Source organism: Protopterus annectens, chromosome 13.part0 (assembly GCF_019279795.1).
Source record: "Protopterus annectens isolate FY-2018-M chromosome 13.part0, PAN1.0, whole genome shotgun sequence".
In the NCBI taxonomy this organism is placed as follows: Eukaryota; Metazoa; Chordata; order Ceratodontiformes; family Protopteridae; genus Protopterus; species Protopterus annectens.
Window position 1 is genome coordinate 749,711,233 of NC_056747.1, and position 20,449 is coordinate 749,731,681.

Below are 20,449 nucleotides of genomic sequence, written 5' to 3' on the forward strand. Positions count from 1 at the left end.
AGAACTAGCCATGCCTCCTCACCCTGGAAAGGAAATCTCAGCCATCACAATAAGCTGACTGTTTCCATCAAAGTTCTTTTCTAAGCTCCAACATGTAATTTTAAATCCATTATGGGACTTAAAATGTCTGTGGCCATGGTGTACCTAGTTTCCCTCCCCGAGTTTTTCAATCATTTCCAGATTATTAACAAGCTTCAAGGAGCCTATAAGTATAGAAGATGCAGGTATTTAAACAGAAACTCTCCATCAGGGCCATTACCCTTTTTGATTTCTACAATGCCTGCTTGTAAGCTCAGCAGCTAGATTGTGACACAGCAAGTCAGAATATAAAGAAAGTGAGTATATTAGCACAAAAGAAACTATGGCACACAAATGCAGCAAACTTGCATATAAGCCTGCCACAAGTGCCATCTGCAGTCTGAAATACATCAGAAAACACAGCCCCAGTGCAGGGCGTTTAGGTCCCTGTTGAAATGCTTAATGGCAATCCACTTAACAATGAGACTGAAAGTACAAATATGGAAAAATACATAGGATCACAGTAGGTTACTAGGCTAATGGCCCCAGAGCCCTTACAAGCCTAGCCAAGTTCAACTCGTGTTCCCAAGGGTGTCCGGTTCAAGCAGACACTAAAAACAGCACCTACTGCCCCTGTCCAACAGGGACACAGGTGGAACCCCAGGGGTGAATTTCCAGTTACCCATTCGACCATCCAAATTATGCTTAAATAGGGTCATTGAGGGGCTTTTTTAAAAAAATAGGAAGCTTGTTCCAAAAGTGGGGCAACCTGTGAGACAAATCTGTCTCTCCAGCAAGTTCTGTTAATATAACATACCAGGTTAATGTCCTTTGAATGAGTGACCCCGTGTGCCATTTAACTTGCAAAGGTGCAGCTCTGTATGCAAGGCACAGGTTGTCTCTGAACAGTCTTTACTACACAGGGTAAATTGGCAATGATTTTAATCTGTTTGCGTAAGACAGATCTTTAAAACCCTGAATTTTCTTTGTAAGGAACCTTTGTGGTCTCTTCACTTGCTGCAGGTGTTTGGAAAGGAACATACTAAAGGGAGCGTTGTACTCCACTACTGGCCTGACGAGGGAAGAGTACTATGAGGTGCCACCTACAAGGTCATGGTACCTCAGAGTATTTAGCTTAAACTGAGGTGCAGCTATCTCAGAATTAGTATAAACTATTATAGCAGGGGTATGTAGGCCAACAAAGTCCCCTTTTAAAAATGTTTTAATAGCATTATAGCAAGTTTCAAAATTCATTGCAACTGCTTGGAAATCGCACTTACATTTTTTTTATACATATGGGTCTTGCAATTTAGGATCTTGTACTTAAAAAAGGAAGCAAAACCACTAAGTAATATTTGAAACTTAAGGCAGCAGCACAAGGATAGAACACGTGTACACAGACACAGACATACATACACACACACACACACTCATTCTAATCACGGATGCGTGCGCACACACAACACACACTGCACTGAGTAAATCATAAGAGGCATTCAGGTTGTGCTACTACCCACGGGGAGACTACACAACAGACAGAAATCAAAATTCTATAAGCAGTACATAATGGCATCACAGAAAGTGATCACACATAAATCAGCATACACTCCTTCAGAAAGGCACACATTATGAATGTGGCTCCATGAATCTAAATCAGTTTGACAATATATTATATTTAGGTTAGGTAACCACAGTCTTGCTATGGGGGGGGGCACATAAACACAGAGATAGAGAATATAAACCGAATCTCTTTTATATTCCTGCATGGGGTAGTAGTGCATACCATTGACCATTCATGTACACATGTGAACATTTACAAAAGCAGAAATGACTCATTAAGATTTCTCTTTTAATTTATAGGTAGTGAATTTTCAAAACAGCTCAGAAAAGGAGTTATCTACAGGCATCCGTCAATTACAGAGAATAGTTACAAGACATAGCAATTAAATGTGCAACATGTGTGGTTATGTTAGAACTCATAGAAATACCATCAAAATTTAGCTACATTATAGATTTAGGGTTATTACAATGTAGCATAGAACACCACACACTGCCGAAAGAAGGTTTAAAGTGGCTTCCAGCAGATTACTCTGCTATGCTATTGCCACATGGCACTTACTGAGGATTTTGGGTTAACGAATTTATGGATAGACTAATACAGGTGGAAAGGATCTAGCATTACATATTACAGGTAATAAAACAGGTGGAAAGGATCTAGCATTACATATTACAGGTAATAAACTGCTTCTCACACTGTTTTGAGGCCCATGTGCTTTTTAAAACTAGCACAATGTTATGTATCATGCTTCCAACAAGTCAAGTGTCAACAGTTTAACAAGGCAGTTTTGTGGGTATATCTTATTGTAGTAACAGAGAACATTTCAATAACACAAGGCAGTAAACATGAAGAATTTACATGGTGAGTACAGTTCTATTTTTACATGTCACCTTTATATTTCATTTAAAATTACTTCATGACTGTGGGAGTAAGCATATAAAGTAGCCTGCATCTTTTGCAGGAAGGTGTTGGGACACAAAGAAAATTAATTTGTTTCTCTGCTTATTTGTTCCTGACATACTACCTCTCTCTTGGTCGGTTTACTTTGTCCATCTTTTGCATAGATATTATCTTGCATTTTGGTATAAGGGAGGTGAAGAAGATAGTACTGTTCAGAAGTAAGGAACTACATACTGTCACTTAGTATTAAAACCAGGACTAAAATTACTAAAGTGAAAATTCAGAATTTACTGTAGAGGGCAGGGCTTGTGATTTCCATGAACTAAGCAAGCTAGTATCAATTTGTCAATTTTGACACATATACCAATAAATAAACTGTAATTTTTACTTGAGCTTGTTTACCATTGTTTACTTGATTTTGGCAACTATTTGTATTGAGACAATTTTTTTTTCTTTTATACCTACATTTACATGAGGCAAATTTTAGTAGACTACCTTCAATAAATTACTTGGTGAATTTCACACAACAGTATAATTACTTGATTACTGAACTATATTTATTTGATGAATTTTAACAGCTGTTTAGAGTGAGATAAAATTTGCCTAAGGATGGGTGAGCAGCAGTGGTTCAACTGGCATTTTAAACCTTGTATACCCCACCTGTTTTGTTAACTTATAACCACTACTCTCGAGAAGGGTCAGAATCAAACACAATTTATATTAGTGACATAGAAATTTACAGGTTGTGGGAGATGCAGCACAACACTGTAATCATACATCCACAAATTACACAGCTACAGGCAGAGAACTGCTGAAATTATTGAAGAGATTCATTTTAACTTCATACTCCAGTTCATATGGACATGCATATTTAAATGAGCTACAACAAATTAAGTCCAACCCTAGATTAATTCAACTACATCAGTTTCTGCATGAACTTACAAATGCATCAGGTTCAAACGATAAGTACATCAAATGAAACGGAAAACTTGCAATACAGGGGTTAATTGAAAATATGTGCTCATAAATGCTAGCAGGCTGAACTTAAAATTCAAAACTTACATAATACAGCATAAAGGCTTCCCAGCTCAATAGTGCAGGATGAACAGTTTCTGTTTGTCACACTGCAAAAGCATGATGCTGCTTATCAGTGCCCTTTCAATTTTGTGAACAACACTGTTGTGCATGACATATCGTCACGTACTATGTCTTAAGGATACGGCTAACATGTCATTCTCAAATCATTAAATCATACCAAATAGACAGAAATTAAAATGAAAACTGAAAATCACTAAAAAGGGTAGTCATTTGGCTATTTTCAAACCAGTAAACATGTCACAAATGTAGAAATTAAAATGAAGCCTACAAATACAGACTCCCATATAAATATTTTGCCATGTGTCTCAAGTTGTTTCTTATAATGGAAAATGTACATAAGTGGAAAAGGACTATTAGAGTTACTGTAGCAATTATTTACAAGGAACTGTACAATATGTTAGATGTAAATGTTTTAAAACCTTTGAAACTACACAGTTGTTTATTCAATTAGTCAACTCCTACCTTTTGTGACCTCAAGGATAAAAACACAACAGGTCTTGTTTATAAACAGCTGCTTCTTTAAGTTCTTGCAAATTAATATTCATTACTTCAGTGCTGCTGAATATCCACTGAATATCCACCTTAGCATCTGCTGCCCTTTACCCCTATGCCTTCCAGAGGTATAGCGAACTATTCTGGAGCCCAGTACCAGCCTCCAATCTGGCACCCCCTCAACTTTAAATTAATCAGCAAAAAAAAAAAAAAAAAAAAAAAGGAGGAAGCCAGTCAAGTCTGTTCTTCTCAATCCACACTGCTTTCCTTTGGGAGCAAAATAAATTAAGTAAATAAAAGTTTGTTCCCCAATTTGGCATTACTAATGTAAGGATATAAAATTAAAGAACATTTTTTTAATGGCACACGTGGACAGCTACAGTGCTGGTTCAGTTTAGACCACAAACACAATATTGGCATTGAGTGCTGACAATGCACTACAGACCCGATCACACCTCCTACAGCTTCTCAACTGGGGTGACTGCCCCCTTCTCCACACCCTAGTTATACTTCCGCTGCCTTCAATTTACATCCGCATTAGTGTCGCCACTAGTGAATTCTGTCTTAATATTATGCGACCAAAGTATCTGGGTTTTAGTTTTACTATTAGACCTTCTAGCGAACAGTCTGGATTAATTTCCAGAAGTATTAACTTATTTGTTCACTTCACTGTCCACGGAATTCGGAATACTCAAAAACTTTTTGACTACTTCAGTGCAAAAGCATTGATTTTTCTTTTGCATATCCGTACTTGCAGTCCAACTCTCAAGCCATATAATACTGGGAAAACCACAGCCTTTGCCTGGATCTTTGCTACCAATGTGATGACTCTTCTCATTAACACTTAACCACATCTGCCATATCTTTTCTTACAAGAATCAAGTGTCTTAATTTCTTAGCTGCAATCATTCTATGCAGAGATCTCTGAGCCCAGGAAACCCTGTCACTGCCTCCAGTTCTCCCTCCATCCATTTGAAAAGAACTGGCAGGGCTAGATGAAAATTACTTTTCATATCAATCAGCAAGCAAGATTTTGAGCTTCCTACTTTGATCTTCATCAACAGTCTCTTCAATTACTGCTACTTTCAGCCATCACAGTGGTATCATGTTCATATCCAAGGTGAATATTTTTCTCAGCAATTCTGATTTCCAGCATTCCATTTATCTAACCAGCACTTCAAGTGATATGTTCTGCATACAGATAAGGTGACAATATACATACCTGTACTCCTTTCACAGTCCTGAACCAGTCAGTTACTCCATACTTTGTTTTGTCACATCTTGTTCTGCATACACATTACTCAGGAAGCAAACAAGCTGAACCAGTATTCTCATTTCTTTGTTATTAACTTGTGACAATTTGTTGTGGTCCAAGTCTTTAAAGCAGTCAATAAAACAGAAGCAAATTATTTTTGGAACTCCTATGTTTTCTCTGATATCCAACAGATACTGGCAATATGGTCTTTTGTGCCTTTGTCCCTTCTACAACTAGCTTGTATATCTGGCAAAACTCAGTCCATATACTGTAGGAGTCTAGCTTGTGTGACCTTCAGCATTACCTTGCTAGCATACAAAACAAGTGCAATTGTTGGATAATTTAAGTCGTCTTTAGCATTGCCCTTTCTTTTGATACTGGAATATAAACAAAACTTTTCTAATGCAATGGCCATTGTTGTGTTTTTTAAATTTACTGACAAACTCCAATCAACACTGTAACAGCAATATTCTGAAGAATTTTAAACAATTCTGTTGGAATTCTTATCACTTCTTGCAGTCTTGTTATTAGCAAGGTTTTCCAGGGCCCACTTAATTTAACTTTCCAGGATGTCTGACTGCAGATAACAGAATAGACCATTACATGCATCAGCAAAATTAAGGTCCTTCTTACATAGTTCTACATATTCAAGTCACCACATTTTAGTATCTTCTCCTTCTTTTAGGTCCCTTTCCTCTGTCTTTTTCTGTGCTCATTATTTATCTGGAAATTTCTCTTAATATTGTAAATGTTCTGGAAGATGCATCAGTTTCAATTATTTTTACTGTTCATTTAAATGTCTCTCATTATTTCTTTCTGCTTTTCTCTGAAACTCTGTATTCAGTATGACATATTTTCCTCATCTTCATTGCCTTTTGCCCTCCTTTCTTAAGCTACTCTTGTAGTTTCCTCTCAAAGAGCATTTTGCTTTATTAATCATCTTACTATTTGGAAAGTCATTTGTTGACCCATCCTGAACAACATCACAAAGTTCTGACTGCAGGTCCTATGGTAATCTATCCATCAGGTCCAATCTGTTTAGTCAATTCTTGACCACCATTACATATTCTTTTGGCATAATGTTTATTTAGTTCTTAATTATTTGCATCTGATAACCAAGAAAGTCTGACTGGACATTAGAACCCCTTTTCAGTGGAGGCCCAGGAGAAAACAGTCCCACCAATATACTACAAAAACACATATAAAACATATAATATACAGGGGAAGCATTCAGATTAAACACTAATATAAAGTTAGTATACAGGGATACAGTTAGACCACTGACTAATAGTGGACTCCAAAAAGGCAAGGACAGTAAGAGTGCTGATTAAGCATAAATTAGAAAAGAGGCAGAAATGCAATATTGTAGAGCTCATATCTAGATGGCCTGGATGGTTTTCTTGTTTTCTTTAATTCTAATTTTTTTATCAGAAGCTAATGGTTTTAGCCACAGTCAGCTCCAGGTTGTTTTTGATGACTGCATAGAGCTTCTAAATTTCTAATTTTCAAGGATACAGTCAAACTGATTTTAGAATTGACCATCTGATGATATCCATATATAAACCATTTCTTAGGCTGTTGAGAGTGTTTGCTATCAACAGTGCATTATCTTGGAATCAACAACTCTATGCTCCATTGTATTTTGTACAACAAGGCCAAAGCTGCCCATTGTTCTGATTGTACTATGTCTATCAGCATTAATATTCCAATCATCTACAATAAATGTAATATTTTTTTTAGTGTTGTTTCTGGAAGATGCTGCAGATTCTCATAAAGATGATAAACTTGCTCCTCTTCTACATCTGTAGACAGAGCATAAACGTGTATTACTGCAATGCTGAAAGGCTTGCCTTGCAGTTTGAGATCATGCTATCACTTTTGCGGGTCTTGTACCTGACTGACTTTGACACCCCTTAATTAACTATGAAGATTACTTCATTTCTTCTGCAAGATTCTTGTTCACCCTGCACACCTAACAAACAGATTGTACACTACTTTACCATTTGTTCGCAACGTTATAAAAGCAATGACAGCTCTCTGCTGCATATGTAATTCTGGTATAGTGGCACTATAAAGCATAAGCAGGTAATCTTTAACAGTGCTTAATTATTTACTTTGATTACACTGTATCAATGTTTTTGCAAAAACAATGCTTTCTTTAAGATTACCTGCATTTAGAATTGGCGTACCTTTCTAATGAATATTAAATCGAAACTTACATTTCCCAAACTTTCTTTCTGTGAACAATCTACACCCACACAGACACACATACATACATACACACACATATATTTATATTTATATATATATATATATATATATATATATATATATATATATATATATATATATATGCGCGCACACACACACATATACATTATGTGTGTATATTTATACATGTGTGTGTGTGTATAATATAGATATATGTATGTATGTAGGTTAACATACACCTACTTGGTACTATTGGCTAGCAAGTATATTAGTCAAGACCTGGTTCGTCAACCACCAAATTTAATCACTGTACTGTTACTGCAATCAGAAATGTAAACCAACTGCTTTACAATGACAAATGTAGCACTTACCAAACAAAACTACCCCTAACCTAAAAACAATTTAATGCCACCCCAATAAGTCTACCATCCTACATATATAACAAAACACAACCTTTTTATGTAGGGGGGCTTTGCTCCCACACTCCCCAGTGTGAAGCTCTGCCACATCTCCTAAAGTATATAACTCCACAACTGAACAATCTCAACTAAAGGAAAATCACCATCATTTAAACTATAGTCACCAATCCATAAGCCAGCAACTACATAAAAAAATGTAATCATCATCAATGTGTGCAGCAAAATCCACACTTGAAACCAATCTTTAACCAATTAAACGGTAACTATATATATATATCTATATATCTATATATATATATATATATATATATATATCTATATATATATATATATATAGATATATATATATATATATATAGATATATATATATAGATATACACATATACATACATACAGAATTAAAATTCGCAACAACATACAAACATCAAAATACAAAATGTCAGCATGCTGTGCATATGTTCAGAGGAATTGACTACACCAAATGTTTTTTGCAGGGAGGGCAACTCTTAACTCCAAGATGGCACAATCTCCGGGGAAATGGAATACTTCCCTACCCGGGAATTGTCAACCTTTTGCACATGTTGACCAAACAGCAGATACCAACTTTGTGATCATTCAATCACAAATAATACACACATATATATATATATATATATATATATATATATATATATATATATATATATATATATGTGTACACACACACATATACAGACACACACATATTATATATATACATATGAATTTATATATCACTGAGTTTTCAGAAGCTCGAAATTCATAGGGTTGAGACCATATGACAGAGTTTCTGAAAATAAAAAAAAAAAAATCTACATTTTTGTGATATCATACTACAGAATGGTATATTCCCAAATCTTCACTGTAGCGTGATCTACACAGAAGTGCTTCAACAGGGAAATTACCATTTTCCTTACTGCGATCTTGGAGTTGGTATATATAATTTGCAGGAGGGCTTGTCCCCAGCAAAAACAGTTTTTTTTTTTTTTCATTTTGAGTTTTCAGAAACTCGATCATATGGTCTCGACTATATAAATTTTGAGTTTCCGAAAACTTATTAATATCCAAGAAAAAAACGAACAGATAGTATGTATAAAACGAAAATCACCAGCAGGACCACCACAGTAACAGGCATAAAACGTTTAATATAGACAAGCGCTTTCACGTTAAAAATGCTTCCTCAGGTCTTAATACTTGTTACCATAGTGTTTCTGCTGGTTACTTTTGAAAACTCATTAACATAAATAATATTAATCCATATACATATATATATACATAGATATAACTGATGTATATATATATATATATATATATATATATATATATATATATATATATATATACACCCCCCAATATATTGTTACGCACACGCTATTACAAGACCTCTGTCCTGCTGGTAAAATCATGATCTTCCACCATTGTGGAGACTGAAATAAATTAATACCATTCCGACAGCTTGGGGCTCAGTATAACAGTTACGGAAACCAGATAGCTCTCCTTAACAATGTTATGGGTGACAAAGACTTTATAATGCCTGACAAAAAATGCATTACAAATTTATGGGTACTGTCATCATTATAAAGAAGAGTACAATAATAACAACAATGTTTAACTGTTTTAATAAAGTTACTATTTGGTTAATTTAACTTTATGGCCCAGCTTAAAGTTTTCAATCAAGAGTGCAAATGCCTTGTTTATGAAAGGGGCTGCATTTTAACTGCGGTGCAAATTTGTAAAAGTATTTCTTCTTCTTAGTAGCATGGTCCATGATTATGAACATGGTGCTGATAAACAGTCCACACAGCCACTGTACTTGTACTGTCTGCAGGAAAGCAAGCTTAAGCAAAACTCCAGTAATTTAACTACTTACTGAACTTTCTAGCCAAGTTAAAATCCTACAATTCACTCCTAGATGAAATTTTCTTAACAGTAGCACAAGTTTCTCTGCAATCCCCTCTCCTCTCATTAAGAGTCATTAATGCTGGCCAGTGTTCATAAATAATTTGTACTTAATTGCTTAGGGCTGGTATGTTGTAAAACCCCCTTACAATGCTCAATGCAATTCATAAAAATATGGCAGCCCTGCCATTCTTCTGGCATACTTTTGTATGCACCTGGAAATTTCCAAGTGTGCAGTCGGTATTGCAAGGGACTATCTAAACAATAAACATGATACACTGTTGAAGCCACAAATTATGGGAGTGCAGCTACAGGCACTGTGCACAAAACAAGAAAACAGCATTGCTATCCTCCACTTATGCTGGTGGTTTGCTTAGCAATACAGAGTTCAGCAACAACATAACAGCTACTATGCAGAAACAGCTTAAAATGCACATTGTGTGGTAAGCGAAACAACTACTGGCAATCATGTCTCCCTAAAGCACAATGAAACATGCTGTCCCAGCCATACACACTCTCAAACAGTGATGGGGTGATACTTCACTCAGGGCAAGGTACTATGTAGCCATATCCCTTCAGGTTATCTGCTATGCATTTACAACAAAGGATCTGAAACTTTTTATGAATCATTCCATCCCATGTACTCAGATATGGGAAAGAATAGGAAGTGTCATGCTCTCACTCTCTCTTTCTAATACTGTTGCACATAATAGGCATACCAGTACACAATTTACAAAATTATTCTCTTCTTATCAGTAGCACGATCCATGTTTACAAACCATGCTATAGAGAAATGCAGTGTATGTAGCTGTGCACCATTTATGAATCAGTGGCCCAAACAGAAAATGAGCAAGATAGAACAGAAATTTGCATCATAACTCTCTCTCTCTTCTCAAAACATTACAGAGTTCAACATAATTAGCAAGGACCAACATTTCAAAATACCAGCAGTCATGTGACTTCCATACTTACTTATACTTTTGCAAGCAGATATGTTGACAATAAAAAACTAACTTTTCACTATTTTAATTTTTCTCTGAGTAAAAACTTGCCAACGTGACTGCTTATCAAAAGCAAAAAGCATATGAGAAAATAAAGCCTTTAAAAAAAATCCCCAATTTGCAGAGTAAGTTTTTACCTTTATCACTATATTCAAATTAAATTTTCTGTGCTCGTTTGTACAGGTAACTAAGACACTCAAATCTACATGTCTGCTTCTTTAAGGAAGCCTTTTTTACTTTGGCTAACACAAATAGTTTCAATACATTCAAATCACTAACACAGCCCATGACATCAATTTAAACAGGGAACTGTACAACTGCACTTAATATCCACCCCAATGTTGTAGAATCACATCTAATTTCTAAACCAATCTTATAAAAAGCTAATGCCAACCACAGAGCTTAGTATGGAAGTAGAATTGCCAGGTCTTTCCTCTGAATCTCACACACACACACACACACACACACACACACACACACACACACACACACCCCTATGGACAACTTGGAGTTAGCAATCCACCTAGGACATGCCTTTTGGGTGTGGGATGAAGCAGGAGTACCCAGATTCTATGCAAACAAATGAAAGACACAGGTGCTCCACACAGAAGGAACCCTGGCCAAGCACTAAACCAGAGAAGCTTGTGTTGTGAGGGTGATGAGGGTGACAATACTACTCACTGTGCCTGGGTGTCACCCCACTTAAATGACATTATCTGCAAAAGCAAATAAATAAGCTTTTCTGCCCCTCTATTTTTATCATAACTGATACTCATATAAAAGAATGGCACCAAGAAACTCATTAGCAGAACTCACCCACAGGCATCAAAAAGTACAGTTGTGTACACTTAACCATAAATGTAGATGCTCGAGTGTATCCACTGTTACAATCATCACATTTGGGTTATCTGCTTGCAGTAGCCTTCAGTCGGCCTGATTATCAAAGTCTTGGGTCCTGCGTCGGTTGCTGTCTCATCTTCCATGACGTCAGGTAGTCAGGGGTATAAAGCATGCAGCCGACGCCATTACATCAGTTTTTCTTGCCCCAGATGTCAGGTGCCCCCATAATGGGAAGCAATTACATATATACAAGGTTACACCTCCAAGAAAAAAGAAAACACACCAAAAAGCTTTAAGCATAGTAAGCAAGAATAGAGGTATAGCCAATAGAAGTCAGGGGGCTGGAGAGAGGGTAACTAGGACTTTAACAGTGAATACACATGAACATCTACATTTATGGTATGTGTACACAACTGTACTATGTCCTTCATGTTTCACTGTTGCAGTCATCACATTTGGGTAGATTCCCAAAGCTAAGGATGGGAGGAGGAAATTAGATAGCATTAGGACCAGCTATAAGGCCCTGCAAGACTGCAGTGGCAAAGCCAGCTCTGGATTTAGAGAAAATTGGCAAATGGTAATGCTTGGTGAAGGTATGTACAGAACTCCAGGTAGCAGCTTCCAGGATGTCCCTGGGTAGGGACACCTCTGAGAAAGGCTGTAGAGGTAGACGCAGCCCTGGTTGAATGTGGTCTCATCCCCTGTGGGGTAGGTTTTCCATGCTGCTTATAGCAGAAATGAATGCAATTGCCTATCCATTTAGAAATGGTTTGCTTTGAAATGGCCTTCCTCTCTGCCCCTGCAGCAAATGCAACCAGCAGCTGTTCAGATTTCCTGAGAGGTTTAGTTCTGTCCAAATAAAATCTAAGTTGTCTGTGCACATCTAAGGAGTGCAGTATTCGTTCCCCTTTGTTCTGTGGATTGGAAAAGAAGGTTGGCAAATGAATGGACTGATTAAGGGCCACACTGGATACCACCTTGGGCATGAAGGAGGGATTGGTCCTGAGGGACATCCTTTCCGCATGAAAAATTATGAAAGGCTCCACTGCCATGAGGGCCTGTAATTTAGACACCCTTCTTGCTGAAGTGATGGCTAAAAGGAAGGCTGTTTTCCAAGAAAGGAATTTCAACTCTGCATTTGCAGCTGGCTCAAAAGGAGTTACAGTGAGTTTTTCTAATACATAGTTAAGGTCCCAGGCTGGAGTAGGGGATCTCCTGGGTAGTCTTAAGTTTTTGGCCCCTCTGAGGAACTGCTTCAGCAGTGGATGAGAGAAGAGGGGTGCGTTCTGTGTTGTAATGAGCTGAAATGGCTGAGGCATGAATTTTAATGGAGGAAAAGGAAAGGACCTTGTGAAGAATCTCAGTTACGTATTGAAGAATCTGAGGTAAATTGGGCGCTGCTGTGCCCATCCTCTGAATTTGGTTCCAGAAACAGAATCTTTTCCATTTTTCAACATAGGATTTTCTAGTACTAGGCCTCCTTGCCTCCAGAATGACATCCAACACTTGCTTATGAGGGGTGGTAACGGAGAGATCAGGTATTTAGCCAGGCTGCCAGGTTCAGGGTTTGAAGTGGAGAGTGCACAATATGGCCCTCCTGCTGGGACAGCAGGGCAGGGGTCTAAGGCAGGTGCCATGGTGCCAGCAGTGACACACTGCGCAAAAGGGGTAGCAGTGTTGCCGTGGCCAGTCTGGTGCAATCAATATCGTCCTTGGTTTGTCCTGTTTGATCTTTAGTAGTACCTTGAAGAGGAGAGGCAGAGGTGGAAAGGCATAAACTGATAGGTATTTCCAGGTGAAGGACAGGGCATCCACTTTCCAAGCTTGTTTGTGGGGAGTCCTTGTGCAGAATTTTTCCAACTGGTAGTTCTGAGGGGAGGCATACAGGTCTATATCTGGACTCCCCCATTTGTTTCTCAACATGTTGAATATCTTTGGTTCCAGTTTCCACTTGTGTGGGTCCATGAGATTTCGGCTTAGTTCATCTGCCAGTGTATTTAGCTTTCCTGGCAGGAATTGAGCCTGTAGGTGCACTTGGTAGCTCAAGGCTGTGTTCCATAGAGCCATGGCTGCAGAGAGGGTATGAGTGGGTTCCCCCCTGCTTGTTTATGTACCACATAACAGTGGTGTTGTCCGTCTTTACCATTAATTTGCGAGCGTAACCAGAAGGCCCAAAAAGCAGCGTTTCAGAATGAATGCAATAGTTTGCAAATAAGTGTTAGTAAGCACTTAAAAAACTGAAGTAATCCACTTGGTATAAAAATCCCTTAAGGCAGAAATTCGAAAACTTCCATTTATTATAAAAAGCTTTAAGTGCTAAAATAAAATACAATTTTCGTCGCACAATGATGCACAACTTCCTCAGAAGACAATAACGGGCTACTATTTACTCCTTTTATAGTGTGTTAACAACCATATTCTGATTAAATGATAATTAATTAATTAAATAGATAAATGAATAAATAAATGTAACATTTCTATGCATACTTTGTTTGATTATGTTAACATAATACAAGTAAATTCTAATAATATATATATATAATGTAGTTCCAAGTATTAAGGAATAAAAAAATTGATTATTTACTAATAATAAATAAACACTAAAAACTCTCATGCAAGATACTCACAAAAAATATATATATGTATTAATGAAAAATTCAAAATTGTGATAGCATGGTTATTGACAACAACTAAATAAATAAATAAGTTACACCAGTATAATTCCTATATATAGTGTGTAACTAACGTTAATAAGTGCATCAAAAATTCTCACTGTTAAAAGTTAAAATAAAATAAAATAAAATTAAAATTAAAATAAAATTAAAATTAAAATTAAAATAAAATTTAATATATATATGAAATTCAAATGAATAAACCACATGGTTAAAAACGAATCATTTACATTATACATTTTAAAAACCTATAAGTTTGTAGGCTTAAGTATTTTACCTGAATAAAAAATCAGATACTAATAACTACTAGATATTATTAAGGACGACCTATATGTTCTAAATATTAAAAGTGCTACCAGAGTAATATATATAATCATTAATATAATATAATATAATCCTATTTAAGAATCCAAAAAAATTTTTTTAATATTTAATATTTAGTATATAATATTTAATATTTAATATTTTATATGAAATATCTTATCAGCATTCATATCAAAATTCATGTCCCCATTTCTAAAGTTACTAAAACTACTAATAAAATACTAATAAAATGGAGCAGCATTAGTGGAAGTGCCTCATAAACTATCGCTATAGTCAATAACAGCAAGTCATCTCTCCATATTTTTTAACCTCAGCACACATTTAATAGAGGACATTTCATTGATTCCTGGGTATTTGTTTGCACTAGTTCTTAACTGCCACACTAGTTCTTTTCTTTCCAATTTTAAAGGTTCATAGTTACTTCTTGGATCTTCATTTATTTGCTCTATCACTTTAAATTTAAAACTGTGACCTTCATTTTCTAGGCAATGTCTAGCTAGTGCATTTTCCAATTTATGTCTACTAATACAATAGTTATGCTCATATATCCTATCGCGTAGTTTCCTATCTGTTTTGCCTATATAGAAGGCTGCACACCTCACGCATTTTGCTTTATAGACAACTTGTTTGCTATTGCAATTGAATTTATTCCTAATTTTATAAGTTGTTCCATTAATCGTGAATGTGCAGCCCTCTTCTATATACTTACAGAAATTGCAACTTCCACATTTTGCCATCCCTGCATTAGTGACAAATTTGAGATTTTTTATTTGTAGGATTTCTTTTAAATTAGTCCCTCTCTTATATATTATTTTAGGTTTTTCTGGCACTAAAGTTCTCAAGTTACTATCAGATGAGAGCAATTCCCAGTTTTTTAGGACAATATTTTTAATATCCATTGAATCCAAGTTAAAAGTTGTAATCAAGCTACAGGAGTAATTTATCTTTACTTCACAAGTTGGAACAGGCCCTATATCAATTCCATTTATTTGTGCTATTCCTAAAAGAGGTAAATATTCTCCTCTTATTCTTTTAGATTGTACCTCCAAGGAAATTTCTTGGATATAATTCTTTGGGTATCCCCTTTGGAGAAAGAAGTTTTGAAGCACCTTACATTCTTCCAAGAAGTCATTTTCGTTTGTGATCATCCTTGCTGCCCTCACCATTTGACCTTTGATAATAGATTTTTTCTGGTGCAATGGGTGGCAGCTGGTATAATGTAGGAATTTATTAGAGTAAGTTTCCTTTCTATAAATTTTAGACGTAAATCTGTTGTTAATATAATCCTTATTCAGATATACATCTAGATATTCTATTGAATTCTTATTATATTTATGTGTAAAGCTAAGGAAGTCAGTGCTTACTTCCAACTTATTAAAGAATTGTATTAATTGTTCTTCCTTACCCACAAAGATAAAAAAAATATCATCAAGAAATCTTGTGTAAAACGGAATGCATTCCATCACCTTATTTTTATCCAAAATATTCTTCCTTTCCCAATAGGCCATTTTAGCTTTTAACAGTGAGAATTTTTGGTGCACTTATTAACGTTAGTTACACACTATATATAGGAATTATATTGGTGTAACGTATTTATCTATTTATTTGCTGTTAATAACCATGCTATCACAATCTTGAATTTTTATTAATACATATATATTTTTTGTGAGTATCTTGCATGAGAGTTTTTAGTGCTTATTTATTATTAGTAAATAATCAATTTTTTTATTCCTTAATACTTGGAACTACATTATATATATATATATTATTAGAATTTACTTGTATTATGTTAACATAATCAAACAAAGTATGCATAGGAATGTTACACTTATTTATCCATTTATCTATTTAATTGATTAATTATCATTCAATCAGAATATGGTTGTTCAACACACTATAAAAGGAGTAAATAGTAGCCCGTTATTGTCTTCTGAGGAAGTTGTGCATCATTGTGCGACGAAAAGTGTATTTTATTTTAGCACTTCAAGCTTTTTATAATAAATTGAAGTTTTTGAATTTCTGCCTTAAGGGATTTTTATACCAAGTGGATTACTTCAGTTTTTTAAGTGCTTACTAACACTTATTTGCGAACTATTGCATTCATTCTGAAACGCTGCTTTTTGGGCCTTCTGGTTACGCTCGCAAGTTTACCATTAATTGCCCTGGAAGAATATGGTCCTTGAAGGCTGTCAGAGCATTCTGTGCAGCTAACATTTCTTTTTGATTGATATGCAGGTGCACTTGACTTGGGTTCCATTATTCTGAATGCACTTCCCTGCCAAGTGAGCCCCCCATGCATAGTCTGATGCGTCTGTTGTTAGGGTTTGGGCGGCAGGGGGTAGAGTGAATGGCAGTCCCTTGTTTTGGTAGCAGGCCTCTGCCCACCAAAGGAACTCTATCTGTAGACAAGGTATGACAGGAATCATTGCTTCTAGATCCTGAGAATGTTGTCACCATAGACTTTTTAGATACCACTGCAGTTTCCTCATATGCAGTCTTGCATATGGAATTAGGAGAATGCATGAAGCCATGAACCCCAGGGCTTGCAGATAGCTGGGTCTTTGTGGCCAGTAGTTTGAAGCAGGCTGTCAAATGAACTTGTTTCTTTGGTGTGAGAAAAGCCATCTGGGAAGTTGTGTTCAAGCTTGCACCCAGGAATACAATTTGTTGGCAGGGTATAAGATGTGATTTCTTTTTGTTTATGGTGTACCCTAGAGAAATTAGCAATTTCTGTACAAACGCCAGATGATTCAATAGTATGCCCTGGCTTTCTGGCTGAATTAGACAATCGTCCAGGTATGGATATATCTGGATATTTTTTTGCCTGCAAAATGCAATGACTGGATCTAGGCACTTTGTGAATACCCTGGGCACAGTAGATAAGCCAAAGGGCAGTGCAGAGAACTGATAGTGCATGTAGCCTGCCTTGAAGCATAGGTATCTTCTCCAAGATTATTGGGATGTGCAAGTAGGCTTCCTTTAAATCTAGTGTTGCCAAACAGGCATCCTTGCCTAGCATAGGAAGCAGCTGGTGAAGAGTTAGCATCTTGAAGTTTGGGATCATCAAAAATGTGTTTAGGACAGACAGGTCCAGGATAGGACACCATGAGTTGTCTTTTCTGGGCACCAGGAAAAGTCTTGAGTAGAAACCTTGTCCCCTTTCCTTTTCTGGAACAGGTTGAATAGCCCTGATGCTTGAGAGAGAGAGAATTTGCTTTTGAGCCTCTGCCCACTCATTTGGGGGTAGATCTGGTCAATCGTTTGGGGTTGGTAAGGAGTGAAAGTGGAATCTGTATCCTTGGGAAACTACTTTTAAAACCCATTTGTCCTGGGTAATGAGTTCCCAATGTTTTTGCCTGCAAGGCAATCTTTCCCCTAAAGGAACAGTCAGTTGTGAAGGGCTTGGAAGATTTAAAGTTAAGTCATTGAGACAGTTTACCATAAGGGGGAGTCTTACCATTCCCTGCTTTGGAAGTGGGAGTCCCCCACTGCTTAGTCCTGTGAGTACATTGGGACTGAAGCCTGGGTGTTCTGCTGGTTGTGGGTTTGGTCTGAGAAGGCCTGGAAGAAGCAGGAAAGGACCAATTTTTAGAGGGCCAATGCCTACTACATCTGGGAGGCTGTACTTGCAGGAAATCTTTAACAGTTTGCATAGATTTAGCTTTTTCCTCTATCTTTTTAAGTACTTCTGCTTTGTTGCCAAACAGGCGGTCTTGGTTTAAGGGAGCATCCAGCAATTTAGCTTTAACATGATCTGGCAAAGATTGCTCCTTAAGCCAAGCATGCCTTCTAAGTACAGACCCAGTGACAGCAGCCCTGCAACATGCCTCTAGTGAATCAAAACCACATTGCAAAGCATGTTTTCCAACTTGTTCAGCAGAATGCATTAAATCCTGTAAATCTTTATTTTCAGCACAGCCAGGAATCAACATCATTTTCTGTTTAAGCAATCCAATAATATGCTGCTGATACTTTAACATATGAAACTGGCAGTTTAAGGCCCTAATGGCCAAGGCTGCAGAAGTGTATACCTTCTTACCCCATCTATCCAGCGCCCTGGAATCTCTATCAGAGGGGGTAGGATTTTTGGCAGCAGTAGCCTTAATGCCCTTGGGTCCCTGTGAAATGGTCTCAGGATTCGCAGTAGGATTTTTAAAGAGGAAGTTGTGAGAGTCAGGAACCCTGTAATATCTATCACGTTTTCTGGGAGCAGGAGGTAAAGAGTCAGGGGCCAAGCTAGATTCCGAAAAGGCATCATCAACAATGTCCAGTGCAGGGGGGAAAGATAACGGCCTGTGTTGGGGCAGGAGTAAGAAATCCCTAAGCCTCTTTTTAGAGTCAAGAGTAATCCTGGCTTTCCCATCGAAAATGCTCCCTAAGAGTATGCAAGGATTCGCCAAAAGAGAAATCCTCTGGAGGGGAAGCAGAGAGAATAGAGTCCTCTGCATCATAATCCTCATAGGTAGATAAGGGTAAATCCTGGTCATCAGAGGAAACAGAAATTTCAGAGTCCTGATCAGGAGAATCATAAGGAGACTCAGTCCTAGGTCTCTTAGAGGGGGAAGGGTGGCTTCCCCTGATTAGAGTAATAAGGTCTTCAGCCATTTTTATCATTTGTTTTTTAGGCATAGAGGCCTGACCATGCAGTCTGGGCGCTGGTTTCTAGGCATGGATCGAGTTTTAGGCCTTGAAGAAAAAGATGGCGTTGGTTTAATATGCAAGTCAGTAGGCTTGAATACACCCTCAGAAGCCAGTGCCTGCACAGCGGCTCCGGACCCATCCAAGGAAGAGACATCCGCAGGTTCCACAATTGAAGCATCTTGCGGCATTACTGGACTCCGAATGGGTCTCAGTAGAGGCCTGCGAATCTGAAGTAGTGGGTATCAGGGGCTGCGAAAGCGCCTCACTGAGTACCGGCGAACTGGCGATTAACTTAGGAGAAGCGTCGTCAGCAGCTTTGGACCTATGCGGTCTGTCTCTGGCTTTATCTTTGCGTTTTTTCAGAATGTCGGTAGTCGGGTGGCTTACCGAAGCCATATCTGGATAATTGAACTGAGTACCAAAATATTTAGAAGCGTAAATAAACCAACAACGAATAGTTAGTTGTTTAAATAAGGCACAAAACCGACAGCAAGGTACGTTGTGGTCAGGGCCAAAGCAAGGAATGCAGTACGAATGAAAATCTTTATGAGGTATTTGCTTTCCACAAGAAAAACAACTATTAACTTTTACTGACATCCGTTTAGAGCAAGAAAAAGTTTCCCCAACAGGGTACTTAGCTTAGTTGAAGACTTTGGTTCTGAAACTCAAAAATTAAAATTTCAGAAGTCGGCCAACCGGCACTTGCGAACTGCTTCTGCTTCGGGCATCGCACGGCAAGAAAAACTGATGTAATGGCATCGGCTGCATGCTTTATACCCCTGACTACCTGACGTCATGGAAGATGAGACAGCAACTGACGCAGGACCCAAGACTTTGATAATCAGGCCAACTGAGGGCTACTGCAAGCAGATAACCCAAATGTGATGACTGCAACAGTGAAACACGAAGAACATCAAATTGTTACACATTCTTTTCAAGTCAATATATATATTCAAGAAATGTTATACAAGTAATAATACATAACAAAGAGCTGGAGATTACTGTAGGATATTCTCATGCCTAGGGAGAATGTTAGATCATTTGGGCTTTGCCCTCTGACCAGACTTTTCCAGGTTTTGAGAATATACCACAACAATCCACA

General features: G+C 37.3%; 1 protein-coding gene across 7 annotated transcripts in view; it reads right to left on the reverse strand.

Annotated features, from left to right (window-relative positions):
* Positions 1 to 20,449, reverse strand: part of MYO18A (myosin XVIIIA) — a 2,129,602-nt gene that overhangs the window by 447,427 nt on the left and 1,661,726 nt on the right. The window lies entirely within an intron of this gene.